Source organism: Sebastes fasciatus, chromosome 11, assembly GCF_043250625.1.
Source record: "Sebastes fasciatus isolate fSebFas1 chromosome 11, fSebFas1.pri, whole genome shotgun sequence".
Classification (NCBI taxonomy): Eukaryota; Metazoa; Chordata; class Actinopteri; order Perciformes; family Sebastidae; genus Sebastes; species Sebastes fasciatus.
In genome coordinates, this window is record NC_133805.1 from 4,112,886 (window position 1) to 4,129,431 (window position 16,546).

Consider the following 16,546-nt stretch of genomic DNA (forward strand, 5'->3'; position numbering starts at 1 on the left):
TTTGACATCTTTTGACCTGCGAATCAGTTCTGTCTTGAGATTAAAGGTTTTGGCTGCAGCGTTGAACCGTTTTGATGCTACTGATTTGATCCAAACCGTGACTCTCCTGCTCGTCAGCGCTCCTTACGAGCCTGAAGAAACTTTACTCGCATTTCATCCCGGTTGCCAGACGGAGCCCGAGAGAGTCGACCAGCGCACCCTTCAACCCTCCGGGACCTTAACCACTAGCGACGACTTCCTCCATCCCTCCCTCTGTTGCCGGGCATGGCGAGAGCGGCGGAGGTGCTTCCATGTGCTGCAGAGAGTCAGCTGCTTGGCGAGGCTCTCGCGTTCCCCCCGGTGCTCCACCCAGCAGCCCCCGAGCAGCCCGACCGAGAGGAAATACCAACGTGTGCTGCTAAAACAATGTGGTTTTAATCTGAGAGGCCTTTAGCTCAGTTTCTCCCTCAGTCTCTCAGGAGCTCTCTCTCTCTCTCTCTCTCTCTCTCTCACTGCTTTATACAAGAAAACACTTTCACTCCGGAGGTTTAGTCAGCAGAAGATTGTTCTTCTACATCTCTGTTCTCCCTTTCTTCTTCTGTTTTTGATCATCTCCTCCTCTTTTCTATCCTCTTCCTCCCTGCCTCCTCAGCTCCCTGTCGCTAAAGGACTCCTACTCACTGCGAAGTGCAGGAACACAGAAACTCCCTCAACCTTGATACCTCGCTATTCACACTTCAGGCCTCGGCCCAAATCAAACATGGCTGCAGACATTAATGTTGTAGCAGCAGCTGAGAGGAGATCAAAGTGGGCAGATGGTTAAAAAAACACAAGCGAAGGACTCGTTAGACGTCTTTTCCTGACACTTTTGAATCAGTTTGTGTTGAAGAACTGGACGGCCGAGACGTCACGCTGAGAGCTTTCTCGTGAAGTGTTTGGGTTTTAAAGACTTCTCTCTTTTCCACTCCTCACCACAACATAATGAGCGAGGGTGGTGTCCTCCATCATTTCACGTCTGGGGTTTCTTTTTCTGTCAAAATGTAATCTTCCATAAACAGAAATCACTCTGAGAAAGCAGTGAAATATCGCCCCGACTCCCACACATTTCACCTCTCCAACTCAACCTACTGTATATCCCACTTAATGCCCAAGCTATGAAAGAAGAAAACACAATTTCCTACACAGTCCGGAGCAGATTTAAACTGCAGAAATGTGAAATCCGAGGGCGTTAAACAGCCTGATGTGACCACAGGAACTGGGTGTGAAACAGCAGCTCTGGTTCACTCCATCGTGGTGTTTGAAAGTTGGCCGGCAGGGTGAGCTAACGGTGAATAAGACACAATAATAAGTTTTGGACAGGGTAGGTCGCTGGGTTGATTCTACAGACTGTCCTCGAGCAAGAAAGCTGCTGAATGTCTCAATATAAGTGCCGGAGATCCAACCTCAATGTTTCTTTGGTACCTACTGAAATATGTCCTCAGCATGGAGCATCAAACCGGACTTTAACTCTTCTTAGCTTCTTGTTTCGTTAGACAGTTTCAGATTCAAACCAGCATTTTTGACTATTTTATTCAGTCAAAGTTCTTGTACGGCTACCAAGCCCGTTCTCATTACCAGGGCGTCAAAAACCGAGGCTTTGTCACGCCCCTTGGGGTGTGATACCGACGCACAAGGCACCCTTTCATCAAGCTTTCGATTAAGTACAACGTAAACCCATCTAGCAGTCAACGCTTAGAGAAAGTAGTTTCAAGAGCGAAAGAGACACACCGGGCGGGAGAGGAGGTGGATGGGTCCAACAAACACAGGGCTTTTATCCATGAGGTTAAGTTTCACTTTCACGTTACAATCAGCTGTTTGTTTGTGTCCTGTATTCACTTTCATTTCACTCTACAAACGTCGTAGTTTTAAGCCCAACCATGTTGGTTTTTTCCTAAACCTAACTATAGTGGTTTTGCTGCCTAAACCTAAGCAATTGTTTTTGTTTGAATTCACAACCAGGTGTCTACTGCGACTGAAAAGTGACACAGAGGGGGCGTCTTTTAGGGATAATGTTCAGCGAGCCTGTTGCGAAATGAACCCCGACAGGGTGCGGAGAGGTCTTGAATCAACCCTGTCCGAGTTCATTTTGCAATAATGACCTTCAGTGTACATTATCCCGCTTAATACACGGCAACTTACTAAAGAAATCAATAATTTGACACAAAATGGCTGTGTACAGAGATCACAATGCGTTCGAGCAAACGGTTTCTTATTGATAGCAGCGGGTCTGCTATAAAGCGCAAAAGCAGAAACATTTTCAGTTATTTTCAGTAAAGGGATTAATGATGAAGATGGACAGAAACATTCTGCATGTTGAAGAGTCGATTTGTTCTGGTTTGATTTAATTCAACGGCTAAAATGCAAATAAAATATCCCTTCAGTGAATAAATGCCAGACTATGTGGGCTGAAACTCGTCGAAAGGCTCGACTTCATTACCGGATGAAGAACAACCTGAACTCTGTTCTGCTGTACAAATACAGACACTAAATAAAACCTCATCGTACCAAACTACTTCATTTGCTGACGGATATACTGTATGACATTTGTGCATAATTTGGCAGATGTAAACAAACAACCCTCCGCCAACTGTCAAACCGCGGGGTTGAAATCTGTCACGAGTCTGAAACTGATTGATTGACAGGTCAGAATACAACATCGTAACACCGAAATACACCAGCTTTTTGTTTACTGGTGGTGTTTACAGTTTGATTTCATCAGCAAAACAAACATTATTCATCACCGTACCTTGTTTACCTCTACTATTTAATATTAAAAATTGAAAAAAAAGAAACTCATTTGGAACAAATTAGAAGGAAAACGTCACATAGTTGAACATAGTTGAACATAGTTTGAATGTTTTGGTGTTACGGTAGAAAATAAAGCTGTGATTCTGCTCACAAAGCAACGGCTGAAGCTGGACGTCTTCCTGCAACCCTGAATATCCTCAGACTGGATCCCGGCCATGAGACTGGAGTCCAGAAGCCTCCGCTATGCCGTAGTTATAGCACACACACACACAGACACACACACACACACACACATACACAGACACACACAGCTGGTGCTTAACCACCTCTGGTGACCCCAATCGTTCCAACTGTACAGATTGAGTTTCCACAGCATCTGTGCCGGCCACATGTGTGTATCTAACATGGCTAATATGGCTAATCCCCTGGCCCACAGACACACACACACACTGAGACCATGGGTGGTTGTATCTGCCGTGGTGGGTGGATATCAACAAGCCAAATCCCTGTTTGACCTGCTAACAGAGCAGCTGCTGACGGCAGACACATTTCTGTTTCTGTGGAGCTGCAAAGATTAATCAATTAATCCATTAGTTGTCAACTATTCAAATAATTGCCAACTATTTTGGCGATCGATGTTTGGAGCGTTATTCAGCCTCCTTTCCGACAAGCGAGCATGACATGGTTGGTACCAATGGATTCCTTAGGTTTTGTTGTTTCATATGATACCAGTATCTTCACTCTAGCTTTAAAACTGAGCCCGCTACAAGCTAAAAATCGCAAGTTGCGTTAAAGAAATTAGTGGCGTTAAAATGAATTTGCGTTATTATCGCGTTCATTTTGACAGCCTTAGTAAAAATGTTTAAAGCTTGTCTGATTCCAGCCTCTCAAAAACCTCCTTTGATAGTAAAATAAATATATTTGAGTTTTGGACTGTAGTAGTGTGAATACGTCGCATTGAGCTCTGGAAACACTTGAATGGGCTTACTAGGATTAAATCAAACTAATTATTAGTTCCAGCCTGAATAAAGATGTAAATGACAGAAATGGTGCTGCTTGTAGTACTTTCTCTCTCTAACAGTGATAGAAGATCTTGTTATTTGACCTTCAGCTTGTGTCGCTCTGTTCGGTTTATATGTCAGAAGAAATATTCAAGCTCATAACAGTCAATACGTGTTCAAAAATAAAGTTGATTTTGCCCGTTGGAGGCTCCAGGCTCCACATGATGATGTGATAAAGCTTGCGTGGAAAATATAAACATATATTTAAGGGCTGCAGCAAATGCTGATTATTCTCTCTTATTCAACTTTTGACCATAAAATGTCAGAAAATAATGGAAAATGTCCTTCGAATTGCTTCCCAAAAAAACCCAAAATATTCTATTTACCATGCCAAGACAAAGAAAAACAGGATACTTACAAAGCTAAAAACATTTTTGCATAACAACTAATAGCCTATAGTTAGCTCATATTTTGTGCCATAAAGCAACCACATCTCAAAAATCAGTTTTCACCATCATGGTCTCATTTGTTTACTGTAATTTGTCTCCATACTGATGTTATCATGAGCTACTGATGTTAAAATGATGCTCGCAGCAGCAGCAGCAGCTTCTGCTGAATAAATACTGTGAAGCACACCGAGAGGTGGACTGAAGTGAACTCTGTTACAAAAACACTGTTTGCCTCTTTCTAAATAGTTTTACTTTCCCGGCAGACAAACAGACAGACAGACAGACAGACAGAGAGACAGACAGACAGACAGACAGACAGACAGACAGACAGACAGACAGACAGACAGACAGATAAACAGACAGACAGACAGACAGACAGACAGAGAGACAGACAGACAGACAGACAGACAGACAGACAGACAGACAGACAGACAGACAGACAGACAGACACACAGACACTCCGTCTCCACCTCAGTGCTCATTTACATTTAGATGAGCCCATTAAGATCCATAAACCACCAACACCACCTCTTCTCCCTCTTCCTCGTTCCTCTCAGTTTAAATAGAAAAAAAACAGAACAGCCAAATGATTTGGGGATTTGGTGAGGTGAAGAGAAATGACCACTTTCAGCTCACCTCCTTCTTCCTCTCTCCTCCTCCTCCTCCTCCTCTCCCATCGCCAGCTGCTGTTTCAAAAAGCAGCAGCTGGAATCCCGCCTCCACAAACACCTCATTTCAGGTGATTGAGGTTGAACAAAACTAATAATGTAGTAATGAAGACGGACACCGAAGATGGAGCCGCCAAAATAAACACTAATCGTGAGGAAACAACGACGAAACAAGCTCAGGTGGGTGTTATACCAACACTCGCTGTGAGTCCCTCTCAGAGGAACGGAGCGGGAAAGAGGACGGGATATTTCAACATCGCCGTAAACGTGAGTTATAAGAACTGGCTTCCTCTCAGGCGGGAAACAAGCGGTGCTTTGATGGAGGAAGGAAGATGTAAAACCTGAAGGAGACCCCAGACGTAAAGGCCAAGAGTCTGAGTCTGGCAGATTTATGGTATGGCTGTACTTCATGTAAAGGCCAATATCAACCCACAGCAGCAATTGAATTCACTGAGAGGAAGCTTAAAGGGGAACTACTTTATATGTAAAATAAGCTGTATAATGATTCAGGCTATATTAGCCAAACACACCAAAATCTCTAAAGCGGTTGAGTTGCATTGTGGGTAATGTAGGTGCCACAGAGAATTTCCTCCCGCCTGAAACACATGAACGCCACCCGGACACAATAAAGTGTAATTAGAGGAGGCTCCTTGGTGTGTTATCAGCGTGTTTGATCCGGCATGTGATCCCAAAGTTTCCTCAAGATACTAAATATAAAATGTGTATTAAATGACAATGCACAAGACATCTAGAATATATTCATGTGATAGAAGGAGAGGGAGCAGAGCTACTGTCAGGTAGACATAATCATTACTAGTTTTAATGCCACGAATTTCTTTAACGCATTAACGCAACTCACAATTTTTAGGTTGTAGCGGCTCAGTTTTAAAGAGTTTAGAGTGAAGATACTGGTATCACATAAAACTAGAAAAAACTAAGGAATCCATCGGTACCAACCATGTCAGACTAGCTTGTCAGGAAGGAGGCTCAATAACGCTCCAAACTTGCGCTAAATTTTGGCGAGGAAAAAACGTCATGGCCATTTTCAAAGGGGTCCCTTGACCTCTGACCTCCAGATGTGTGAATGTAAATGGGTTCTATGGGTACCCACGAGTCTCCCCTTTACAGACATGCCCACTTTATGATAATCACATGCAGTTTGGGGCAAGTCATAGTCAAGTCAGCACACTGACACACTGACAGCTGTTGTTGCCTGTTGGGCTGCAGTTTGCCATGTTATGATTGGAGCATATTGTTTTATGCTAAATGCAGTACCTGTGAGGGTTTCTGGACAATATCTGTCATTGTTTTGTGTTGATAATTGATTTACAATAATAAATATATGCATAAATCTGCATAAATCAGCATATTTGCCCACTCCCATGTTGATAAGAGTATTAAATACTTGATAAATCTCTCTTTAAGGTACATTTTGTGCCTTAATTTACAATTAATCGTGATTAAATATTTGAATCGATTAACAGCCCTAATTAAATGTTAAATATTAAAGCCATTAATCTCTAAAGTTAGTACAGACCAACAGCTTGAATGAGTTTCTGTCTGTTTAATCGACTACACTTCCAACATAAATCCTCATATTCTAATTATTTCTGTGCTCCAGAGTCCCTGAGTTCCACTTCAGTGTTTGAATACAGTATTGTTATAAATCATCATCATCATCATTTCTGCAATAAACAACCCCAGCGTTGGTCCTCTGTGTTGGATTTCCTGCTGTCCTCTTAATGCCATGTATGTGGTGCATGGGGAAGCAGAGGAGGACGAGCGGCTCAGATTTCATTACATTCCCTACATGAGTAAAATGCCTGGGAGGCTCCTGCCAGAGTGTGTGCATGTACGAACACACACACACACTCCCTGCTGAGTGTGTGTGTGTGTTCGTACATGCACACACTCTGTCTTTTCCTTCTACCCTCCTCCCTCTTTCCCCTCCTTCCTTCTCATACAGAAAAAAACCCAGTATCTGTCAAGATTTCGGGTTTTTCTAAAATGGATTTATCCCACAGGGTCGCTCAGGGCTGCTCCCATGAGCCACTGCTGCACCGAGAGATGGAGAGAAGTATAAAGAAATACAAAGAAGAGAAGAGAGAGAGAGAGAGAGAGAGGCTCTGCAACACAGATATTTACAGTTTCATAATAAACTGCTGCTATATTCAGGATCTTTTGGCAGCTCGGCTCATGTAACATTCATGCCAATAAACACTAATGAATTCAATTGAGAGGGAGGCGGCGGATGATGCAGCAAACGACAAAAACACACACACACAACAAACTCACACACCTTAACAACTTGCCTCACAGCAGCTGGTCCATTTCATGCTCTGACAAAAAAAAATCGGACCGATCGATGGAGGCAAAAAGGAGATAGAGAGAGAGAGAGAGCAGCAGTCATGATTTGTGATGCGTTCACCACAGCAACATGTTCCAGCCTCGTCTACCGAACCCAGACGCATACTGATGAGCTGCAAACTGTTTCCATCTGGGAGGAGAGGAGGAAGGGGGGGGGGGGAAAGCTTTCTATCGCAAACACACACACTGGGCTGCAGTCGTCGCCGTCATCGCCGCCGTCTCAACAGGTGGTGTTTTGACTCTCCCTCCATCAGACTTTATACACACTCTCTGCAGCAGCCGCGGTGCTGCACAGCGACACAGGTTTCTGCTCCTCCTGTATTTGCTTTTTGGTATTCAGGTGAGGTGATGGAAGCCTGAGCTGAAGGACGGGAGATTGATTTAGAAGTTTGCGAGGCTGGAAATACTGTATGATGTTTCAGTCCAAACTGAACCTTTTCACTCGAGCCGAGTATTGACAATCGAGGCTCGTCTGGCACTCATCAGAACATCTACAGCTATTTAGGTAATTTTGTTTATAGGTCCTCTAGTGGTGTTTAAGCATGCAGATTTCTTTTCACGAGTTTGAAATTTTAATGCCAGAATCGATATATTTGTTTCATTTGAGTCTATGCAGAGGTAGAAGTCTGTTTAATTTTCCCTTTTATTTATTTATGTATTATTTTTATTAATTTTTAAATGTATTTGTTTATTTTTTGCACTTAATTTTTTTATTTTTGCATTTATAATATATTTATAATACAAAGATAAATAAATAAAGAAGCAAATTAAAACAGAAATATCAATTTATGTCACAATTTATCAATTAATTAACGGCTACATTTATTTTTTATATTATTTTTGCTACATTTAATGACATTATTTATTTATTTATTTATTGAGTCATTTATTTTTTATTTTTTTATTTTGGCAGGTTCTGTCCTCCATAAGTGAACGCCTAGTTTACTCCATTGTGTTGCATTGAAGGCAGAAACTTTGACACATGAAACCAAAACTATCTGCCATATATCGAGAGTGAGAAAGTATGTTTTATTGTATTGAATCAATACACCTGTTTAAAAACCTAAAACCAGTTCCCCCCTGAAGTACTTCAACAAGTCGTCACACATTTCCAGTGACTGGCGTTAATCTGCTGAATCACACTTCAGGACTAATGTGGGTTACCGTTAGATGAGATGAGGGATAAGCAGTTGAACCCTGTTGTAACAGGACACCTGGTTTATTTATTTAGCCTGCAGGCCGAGGGCGTGACGGGACACGCCCCAAACGGCCCCGATTTACCTGGAGAACCAGTCGCCACGGCGACCTGCTGAAGGAGATGCTGTGGGCTCAGACTGCAGATTTATAAACCATCTCACACCTACTACCATTACCATCAGCAGTACTACAAATACCAACAACACAAAAAAACTGTCATGTTATTACAACTACTGTACGGCCGTGTACTACCACTGCTACCATTCCCATCAGCAGTACTACAAATACCAACAACACAATGAGTACTGTCATGTTATTTACATCTATCGTACTGCCAGTGTTCAGCCACGTACAACCAACGTAATCTCATATAACGGATCGTATGATATCTTACGAAAAAGTTAGTCCTCCTTTTTCGTTCCTACGAATGTCCAGCAACACGGGACAATTTCCGCTCGTTACATGCATACGGTCTCTTTAAAACAAACTTCCGTCTTCACAGGAGACAACTTTGCTAGGTTTAGGCAAGAAAGCTACTTAGTTAGGTTTAGAAAAATATCAACTTGGTTAGGATTATACCCGGGCCAGACTGGGCACGTCAGCAGCGCGTGGCGACTGCCTCGCTGAACCGCTGCGTAGCTCACACGTGTGGCGTACACGCTGGCAGCGTTTCTGCTGCTGCTGTCAGCCCTTTCTTTCTACATAGAGTTTGTCTTTCATAATGGCCATTTCATTTCATTATAAATGTCATTTATATTTATTTTAGACAGAGAAAGGTTAAGAAGCGTGTGCTCAAAACCTGGTACTTTATTCATTCATGGAGCCCTGCAAGTCACTGCATGTTCTACAACACTGTAAATATTTCAGAATAAAAGCCTTGTGTTAACAAATGAAGGAATTCTGTCCACAGAAAGTCTCTTGAGGGCTTTTATTTTGAAACGGAAGCAGGAAGTGTCGAGTTAAAAATAAATCTTTACTTTTTTTCACGTCTATGACATATTCTACAGATACAGAGATTGAAACTGTGGTAATGTTGCTGATATGATGTCAATATACTGTCAAAAGATCACTTTCACTCTATTATTGCCGTGAATCACGCCCGGTAAAAAATATGCGCGACCTCGAATCTCTTGAAGAGACGCATCCGCGCTGCTCACGCGGGCTGTGTGGCTGCTCTTACTGTACCTGTTAACATGGACGCCGAAATAAAAAACAACAGGTTCCGCAGCCACCCCGCGCTGCTGACATTCCCTGTGTGTCCCGGGCCTTAGGCAACAAAGCTACTTAGTTAGGTTCAGGAAAAGCTTGTGGTTTGGGTTAAAATAACTATGGAAGTAGCGTCACTTAAGTACTTAAGTTATGTGACAAATAAATCAACGTTGACATCTGGTTTCACACGGGTCACCACTGCCGGTCTCCTGGGCGAACGCCCGGTGTTTTTTGACCCACCCATCCACCCCTCCTCCTCCCTACGAGCCGTGCAATGCTCTTTATATTTCCTGGTTCACGATTACGTGAATTACACACAAATTGATTGACACGAATAACAGTGCATTACTTTTGGTAGGTATAGCTACGTATTGCGTATGAGAACAGCCTGGAAAAACACAAAATATAAAGTTATACGATTATGAAAAACTAAAGGCAGAAGAGCAACAACAGCAGAAGCATGAGCACCGTGCTACTACCTGTACTAGTACCACAACTACTACGATTACTACAACAACCACTCCCTCTGCTGAAAACACACACAGACAGGCACAAGGGATAATAAGGAAGGTTGATTGTCAGTGATATAATGAGGACACGGTGCTGAATGTAACCGCAGTAGAAATAGAGTGAACTTTAACCCAGTTACAGCCGACTGCTCAGCGCTGAAACATACATACTGTTAGCTCAGTGGTGGAGGAAGTATTCAGGTATTTGTCTGTTTGAATTTAGTTCAGTGGACTTTTGGTGAAGTCATGTGAGAATTATTGTTGTGGCTGTTGATACTGACAAACATCTGAGGTAATGTGAGGCCTTATGTGGCCTCGCTAGTGGAGGACACAGGTGTGTGTTTATGTATCAGTGTGTGTTTTACATATGTGTGAAAACAGGATGTTGGAAAAAGGCAGAAAGCCGACCCAGTCAGGACGCAGACATCCTGCTGAGATACAAAACACACACACACTCTCATGCTAAGACAAACACACACTTCTGCATCCATGTGATGACATGTTAACAACACAGCACAAACATACAGTCCTCCTCCCTGTGCCTTAACTGGGAATGTAAATGCTACTGCGAACAACTTTAACAATAGCCTACAATTCCCATAATCCTGCAGATGATTTCAAACCACTGGACACTGCTGAGCAACAGAGCAGCCTCTCATTTCACTCCATAAAAACTTTATTTTGACATCCTGCGGTTCAGACAGTAACAACAGGCCGCTGACCATCAAGTTAAGATCAACCGGCGCCTGTTTTAGATTTGGCTGAACATTTTTCACATAAACACAGATTCACTTTCAGAGACTCCTAACCGGCTTGTGACAGTGCAAATACACAATAGTTCCTTTCTTGCTCTGTTATCAGATTTCTGCTGCCACATTTCCTTTTGATGTTCTCGCTGTCATACAGCCCTTTCCGACAGAGAACTGAAGCTGTTATCTATGATCTCCACAAAGCCACCAGACTCCATTCACAAAAACAGTAATTTTACGTCTCAGAACACAGGAGTTGCCGGTCTACCGCGGCATCGATCGGTTAGTTTGTTGTGTTATTGTGTGACTTTGGGGGAATCCAATCTAACACTAAAGTGTAGGGCTGCACGATATTAGGAAAATATTATTACTAATATCCTAATAATATTACTTTGATGAATAACATGATAATGTGATAAATAAATAGATATTAAAGTGTACTCAATTCTGCTAAATTACCATTTATTATTTTGTATTTATTAAACAAATTGATCATTTAACTGAACATAAAAGGCACCAATAAAAAATAATGATAGTTACATTTTTAAGTGCAGCTTTCTACTGATTCTCTCTTTCAACTGACTCAAAAAACTGAGTGCAATATCACAGTCATTCGGGATGTGTTATTGCGTAAGTTGACATTGCGATGACGATTAAAAAAGGATAATATGTGCAGGTGTCTAAAATACGTTTTGATGCTGCCCCCGTCCACAGCAGTACATCGCTTTGCTCCTGGCACGCCGACCGCCATCTACTGTAGGTAATACACTGACTATGGAGGTTAAGTACCTCATACAACCCCACTTCAAAACACTTTTTCCAACCTTTAGGGAGCTGAAGCTGAAGTTGAAGCTCAACCCAGCTGCTGTAAACCAAACACTTGATTTCTTTAAATGACGTTTCAATTATTTCGTACAATCGTGGGTCCACAGCTGGATGAAAACATCGCCGCTCACATCAGTCTTAAACATTCAAAGTCACTTGAATATAAAAGCTGATCAGCCGTGTTTTAGTTGAGCATTTTTTTTCATTAAAAATGTGAAGTTTGACAACAAATGTAGTGCAGCAGCACACAGCGTCAAGACGGTGGCGGCGGTCTCTGAACAGGAAGTCTGTAGTCCATAAAGGAGAGTTTAAACTCCATTAAACAGTGTGGGGTGAGAGAGGGCTGTTACAGGTTACTAACACACACACAGCTCTAGCTTCTACTGCTAGTTCTGCTACCAATGTTATTTAATTCACTGTATTATTACTGACAACTGCTGTTATTGTTAAGGCGCTCACACTGAATGCAAAGTGAATGTTAAGAATCAGCTCAACTGCAAACAAAGTCAAAGTGAAGATGTGGACGAGTGCAAACAGGCGGCATGAAAAGAGACAAAAGAGATTGAAGGCTGCACTTGAACCGGCACGACTCCACTTCACAAATAAACAGACTCAAGAAAAAGGACAGAAACTTGATTTCCTGTTTTTTGCAGGTTTTGTAACAAACACTCCTCCTCACACACTCCTCCTCACACACTCAAAGCACTCTGTTAGCCAGCCAACAACTACTAATGTCTGTACAGTTAGCAAATTAGGAGTTCGTAGAGATTATACTAAGTTATTAGTAGTAGTAGTAGTATAAAAAGCGATAAAGACCACTTACGCTGAGAGGGGTGGGGAGGTTTATGGGTCCAACAAACTAATCACGTCACATATCTGACGATTGTTGTGAGAGTCCATTTTATTTATTGTTTTGGTTGTGTGGTTTTCTTTCATATGTTTCATTTATTTAAGATATCTAACAGTTTTTTTTACAATGTCTGAATATTCTTAAAAATGTAAAGTTCATTGCTCTTTGAGACGGTGTACTTGGATTATTATTATGCTAATATATTATCATTATATCGGTGGCACAAAATGGTCTTAAAATGACAATAATATTGTTTATCACAATTATTTCTTGGACAATATATTGTCCAACAAAAGTAGTTATGGTGACAGGCCTACTCAGATTACAGCAGAAAACTGAAAGTAACTTAAATTACTAAGAAGCCTTGTTGGCTTTTACATGTTTCTCACATTTTTGCTATGAAAGTCTGCATGATCGGTCAGGTCAAAACTGGATTTTGCAGCGAGGATTGAGCTTTTTGCCACTTTATTGAGCTATTTGTTCCATTTTAATAAAAAAAATGTCTGTACAGTGAGTTCAGTGTTATTTTGATTTACTGAGGTTCTATGTTGTGAGCTTTTTGTGCAAAGCTAATACCTTTTACAGGAACATTTTTGGATTAAGTTGCACTAAATGTGCTCCACTGTCTCTCCGCTCCCATGAAACCATTTATTGTCCAGGACTCGAGGCACAGCAGAGTGTTATAATCAGTTCTTGAAAAGCAGGTTTGGCATTACGACAGCGGCGGCGGTGGCGGCGCTCCCTGCCCTCTCAGCATATCTGAAACTGGACCCCAAGGGGTTTGACCCCCCCGCCCCCCTGGTGTTCAGCTCCGTCAGCAGCTCCAGACCAGAGTTTGTCGCAGGACTCGAGGGAAGTGAAGCAATAAAGGTGCACCAGGAGAAAAAGAGAAGGAATCTGTCTGCATTGTCCTGCTCTAATCTCTGTATTACATTACATCTCCACCAGATCCCTACAGCCCTTAAACATGGGAACAGATGTGGTTGTTCTACTTGGAAGACACCTACAAACATGATACCTCGCACACTAAACAGCTGAAGATTTATGACTCTGAAAGGGAATGAAGAGCTCACTTTACTCATTTATCTCAGTCTGTTTATCATAAATACCTCAGACACAGCAGGGAAGCACAGCTGTAATCACACGAACGCAATGAAAACTCAATGAACATATGGAAGAGAGAAATGACCTGATGAGATAATAACAGAGAGGCAGCACGATCTTTTAGTCTGTTACTTTCTATATACCCAGCTTCAAGTATTGAGAGTTTGTTTTGTGTATTTTTGGGGCATGTTTTGCCTCCATCAGATATCCTACAACAGAGAGATGACAGGGGATAAAGAGGAATGTAACAAATGTCACTGGCGGGACTCAAACTGGGATTGAGATCACATGAGCATAGTCTCAAATCTTAAAATGGAAATGAAGCGTTCAACCAAGTTAAGCTGGTTTACTGAAAGGATTTCCACTCAAATGAACTATTAAATAACAAACGTGACAAATGTCAGCATTTAAGAGAAAAAAGAAGATTCCGTTTCATTTTTTTTGTGACAATAGCGCCGCCATGTTGCAGTACTCTAGTCTGTGACGTCACGGGGTTGGTTGGCTCGGCTGAGTTACTGACGCTGAAACGGAGATCAGTAACGTTACTGCAGCGCTGGCTAGTGGCACTGAAAGAGCCTCCGACAGGCACTGAGTCCAGCTGCTGCCGACTGTCTCCCCATCTCCCGTCCTCTCCCCTCTCTGATCACCTGTCTCACCTGTCTCTCCTCCTCTGCTGTCTCATTCAGACCGTTCAAAGACAGGGTCGCTAAGAAAATAAACGCCGAAAGCACCTCTGTATTCTGAAGCGCCTGCGTTATGGCGTCTGTTTACGGAACTTGCCGGTAGCTTCTGCTACTGGCTCAACATGAGCAGACCAAAACTCCCGTCGCAAAGTAAAACTTATCACCAAAGCAAACACTAGAGACACTATCGGCCTAATGTTACCCGTGTTCTCCTTCAACTAACAAACTAACTAACTAACTCACTCACTCGGTTATAATCCCAAGCCGACGCACACCGCAGAGCGAAGACTGGGGCTCCCCCATCCGCACCGCTCGTTGCTGCTGTCGACAGCAGCCCACCGAGTCGGTCCGGTGCGTTCGGTATGTTTTGTTTCAATTAACAACATTAGCTACATTTGTAAAACTGCGACCGTGATCCGGGAGAAAATGAGTTTCCCTCCAAACGTAATTGAGAATATAACATTTAACTACGTCCAGCCAAAACTCAAAAAATAGAGAAGCAGCTAAAGCATCTTTCACGTTCCAATCTTTAGATCATCATTAAAGACAACAACATTCATAAATCAGAATAACTCACTAATCTATCTTCCCTTCTTTTCCAGGCTTTTAAGACGAAGTTAGCAAACTTAAACACGTTCTTAAACACTCGTCTGTACACCACAATATTTCAGGGTTTTGGCCCAAAAGAAAATTGGACTCACTTTCCACTTCACCCAAATCACACGATCGGTTTTCCTCCTGAATATTTGTGTATTGACTCGACCTCTATGGCCGGAGGAAGAACACCAGCTCTCAGCAGTGTAACTAAAACAGTATTTATAATGTGCTTTTCGCTGCATGTTTAGCGGTGACTCAAGAGAGATTTTATCCAGCATGAATGCCCCGTCTGACAGCAGTGTTTACAATATTTACTCCTCCACTATCTGAGTCTCCTGTCATGTCAACAACGCTTCGACAAGTCCGACTGTAAAGAACGTCAACGCTTCAAACATCAGCAGAGGCAGAGAGGAGCAGAAAAAAGAAGATTTGATATATTTTGAAGCAGAAATGCAGAAAAGGAAAGAGAAAGTCAGACGATGATTCTCTGGTGTCTGACAGGAATAATACCGAGCGTCCTCGTCTGCCCTCGTGACTTAACAACCCAGTTACCCCTCTGCTCCTCTTCATCAACTCTAATTACACTCTCTCATTTAACCGTTACACGATTAGGAGTTCATTCGGCGAGGACGACACCTTGGCAGCTCCGCCGCACCAAAAGTCCTAATGAGTCTTGTAAAAAATCACTCATATTGTGTAAGAGGAAGCAGCTCCGTCTCAGCCTGAAGTCACAAGAACAATTTAAACACGGGTTTTGTCCTGAATTAACTTTTCACTGCAGCTCACGTCACGTGGATTTAAATAGAACAGGAGAGACGTGTATTATCCTCTGGCAAAAAACTGCAAGTGCACAAGAATATCATCGGTGTTGAAGCTGTGTTAAGAACGTTACACGGCTGGTTTTCACATGTTTCTGACCTATTATCCAGTTTATAATTTGAAATTTATTGTGAAATAATAAGGAAGGATGCTCCAAGTCTGCACAAATACACTACGTCCAATTCAAATTAAAACATATACTACAAAAAATACAAGTGGTCTGCCAGGTATAGGGGGGAAAAAAGTTGGTTTACTGTAAAAACAAAATAAATAACCCCCCGTTTCCCACATGCCGACCTTGTTTCTCCTTCAGCTGCAGCGGCAAACAGCAGCACCGAGGTATACCTGCTGCATTAGGAGGCTGGGGATTAGCCTTGCTAGCTGCCGTTAGCAGCTAAATCTGTCCATCTAAAGCCGTCCACCGTCAGAAAGGGAATGAAGCGGAACGGAAAAATCAATTTGCGCTGGCCCCCGGCGAGGTCGCCTGCTAGCAGCCGCACTGATAAAACCACCTGAAGGTTGAACCTCCGTGAGAGAACGATAGCCTTGTTAGCATGAATGACTGTTTGGTATCTGATGTCTGGGTCTTGTTATTCATTCCTCTCATCGCCTCTTCATGTGGACGTGGGTGTAGAAAATACTGCACTGACTTGATAGCAGTAAAAGTCTGGAAGAACAAAACTTTGGTTCACTCTTCAAAGGTTGAACTCACTTTCAAAGCTGCTATATCCGTGGGAGGCTGTGGCTCAGAGG

General features: G+C 42.4%; 1 protein-coding gene across 7 annotated transcripts in view; it reads right to left on the bottom strand.

Moving 5' to 3' along the window:
• LOC141776438 (disco-interacting protein 2 homolog C) overlaps positions 1–16,546 on the bottom strand; it is a 214,947-nt gene that overhangs the window by 123,317 nt on the left and 75,084 nt on the right. Inside the window, exon 1 of one of the 7 annotated variants that reach the window (XM_074650046.1) lies at positions 7,184–7,292. The exons of the other annotated variants lie outside the window; for them this stretch is intronic. The gene's annotated coding sequence lies outside the window, so the exon portion shown is untranslated. Of the gene's footprint in view, positions 1–7,183; positions 7,293–16,546 lie in introns of those variants that run through there. 7 annotated transcript variants of the gene reach the window in all.